This window comes from Sapajus apella, unplaced genomic scaffold (genome assembly GCF_009761245.1).
Source record: "Sapajus apella isolate SASKATOON/1434 unplaced genomic scaffold, GSC_monkey_1.0 scaffold7, whole genome shotgun sequence".
NCBI classification, from domain to species: Eukaryota; Metazoa; Chordata; class Mammalia; order Primates; family Cebidae; genus Sapajus; species Sapajus apella.
The window spans coordinates 34711310-34714115 of NW_022436947.1; the positions used below are offsets into that span (position 1 = coordinate 34711310).

At 38.1% G+C, this 2806-nt stretch overlaps 1 pseudogene; it reads right to left on the reverse strand.

The window, feature by feature from the left end:
* Positions 1–364: 364 nt before the first annotated feature.
* LOC116550336 lies at positions 365–2302 on the reverse strand (annotated as a pseudogene).
* Between the last annotated feature and the right edge of the window lie 504 nt (positions 2303–2806).

Here is a 2806-nt window from a genome sequence, read left to right on the forward strand (position 1 = left end):
GTGTGAATTCACTCTCCTACATGAAGCATCTTCAGTCAGTTTTCTTGTTAGTTTTTTCCATGGCTCTGGGCATGTTTGTCACTCATCTCTCCTTGTCACCAGCTGCTTCATAACTAATCCCAGCTCCCTATTTTCTTCTTCTTAGGCCAGTCTATTAGAATTCTCAAGCCTGGAATTTCTGGATATGTAACAGGAGGGTGGGCATTGTATAGGGAGTGGGCATAGCAAACAGAAGGTAGGGTTTAACATCAAACCACACCGGCAGCAGTTAATCTCACCTGTTTAATTATTAGAATTGGAATTGGCTCTGAGGAATCCCTCAGTGTTTAGAATGCTGAGTCTACAAAATTTCTTTTTCTTTTCAATGCTGAAAGGAAGTTTTATTTCCTCAACTTGACCAAAATTATAATATTGTTTATAAAAATTATATAAATGCAGGCTGATTGTTTTGAAAAAGTCAAAAAGCCAAATATAAATAAAGCACTAGAAACAAATTCAGTCATAAAAAGTTGTTGACATCATGCTTCTAAATGTTATGTGGAATCATAGGAAGAAATATCACTGCAATAATTGAAGGTAACATAAGAGATGTTTGGTCCTCAATGTCAATTCAAATGTAGAGTGTCTACGAAAATAGATCAGAGAGAAAGTAAGTACATCTGTAACTAACACAGGAAAAAATAAGTTAGTTGCAAATACTGTATTCTTCAATGAAAGAGGAACACAGAGTAAGGATAAAACAATTAGATGGGCGTATCAAGTAGGCCACCTTTAAGAATCACTTTTCAGGGTAGCTAAAAGGAGCAACAATAAAGCTCTACATATATAACTGAAATGTCTGCAATTAATCTAGTCCCAACACTTTTATTTGTAGAATTCTCAAATCAAAAGTAACAAATAATTATACATCAGGATAGTTAGGAATACCAAGTATTATTTTACAACTGCCACGATGTGTTTCTTCTTCTCTGACACAATCGGCACAGATCCAATGGATGGATCTGTGTTTAAACACATTGCTGTGTTTAATGTGGTTCACTTGCTTCTTTCATGATGCACTGTTCCTGAATCGGGCTATAGACAGATTTTGGTAGATGTTGATGGCGAGCTATCTGTTGTATATGAGGATGATGCTGACATTTCTTTTTCAGTTTCTGGTTATAATACTTGGCTGCTTTTTCTCTTTGTGTAAGCACACCCAATTCTTCAGAAGCATTAGCTTTACATAGGTGAATGTTCATTTCATCAGATCCGTACTTAATATACTTGCTGTCAGAAGTCCATTTTACACAGACAACATGTTGCATTTGCTTTGTGTGATATGCCACCCTGCTTTGACTTTTATCTACAGGAAAGGTTCATATAGATTTATCGAAACTAGCAGACACAAACTCTTTCCCAGTGGGAGAGTAATCCACATCAAGCACTGCAGATACATGATCCATATGGACCATTACAGAAGTGTCCAGTGCATGCATACCAAAAGTTAATAAGTTATAATCTTCATTTGCTACTGTAAAAATGAAAGCTTCCATAGGGTTCCAACAGATTGTATTTGTTCTTATATCTAAGACAACCTTTTTCAGAGGAGCAGCTTGCCTCATAGCATAAAGTACTATAGTCCTGTCAGACACACAACTTTCCAAGAGAAATGTCTCAATTGGGTTAAATTTAACACGACTTATACTGTCAAATCTCCAGGTCATTGAACATATAGGATTAGTTATTTGTTCATCACAAACGTCTACCTGCTGTCCACATGTAGCGAAAACAGCTTCTTTCCAGTGATGATCAATCCCAGTAGACACTATCTTTCCTAATATTGTATGTAATGGCTCTTCCTCCTCTCCATAGGCTGGCCCATCCATTTTCCACTGCCTCACAGTTCTGTCGTCACCAACAGTGAAAAAAGAAGCCCCATAACAGCGAGTACATATTCCTCATACAAAACCTTCATGTGCTTATATTGTACGGATACATTTCAGTTGAGTCAAGTTCCAAATTCTAACCTCTCCATCACATGCCCCAGAAAGGACAGTAGCCAGGCTCTTCGGATGCTTTGCCAAGAAACTGACTCCATCTCCGTGACCATCCAGCCAAGCAAGGAATGGTTTTGCAAACTCCTTCCAATTTGGTAGCATTTAAAGCTTTTACATATTCTCGTGGGACCTCAAAAGGATGTAAGGTAGGAACATAGTTTCTTGGAACTCTCTGTAAGTCCAACTTGGTTTTGTGGACACAGTTGTCGATTCCAGTTCAATAGCTTCACCTTCATCTTGGTTGCTCTTCCTTCTGGACTCCACGAGCTGGTCACTCTTCAGAATTTCAGAGTCCTGAGAGTGTCACAGGATTATACCTACAAATTTCCTTATATAGGACCTGAGTCGATCACAGTTTTTATGTAGATTATGAAGACTGCAGCCCTTACCAATTTATCTCTGTTTTACCATAGACTTTGCAGGGCAATCTAATTGTAAAGCAGAAAATAAAAAATATAAAAAGCACATGTTTTGTGTTTTTCATTACACTTATCACAACTTGAAAAAAAATATATATATATATATATATTTTAATCCTATCTTTCCCTTTATTTATTTTATTTTATTGAGAGAGGGTCTGGGTCTGTCATCCAGGTTGGAATGCAGTGGTGCATCTTGGCTCACTGCAACCTCTACCTCTTGGGCTCAAGCCATCCTCCCACCACAGCCTCCCCAGTAGCTGGGACTACAAGCTCATGCTACCATGCCCAGCTAATTTTCGTTTTTTTTGTAGAGGCGGGGTTTTGCCATGTTGCCCAGGCTGATCT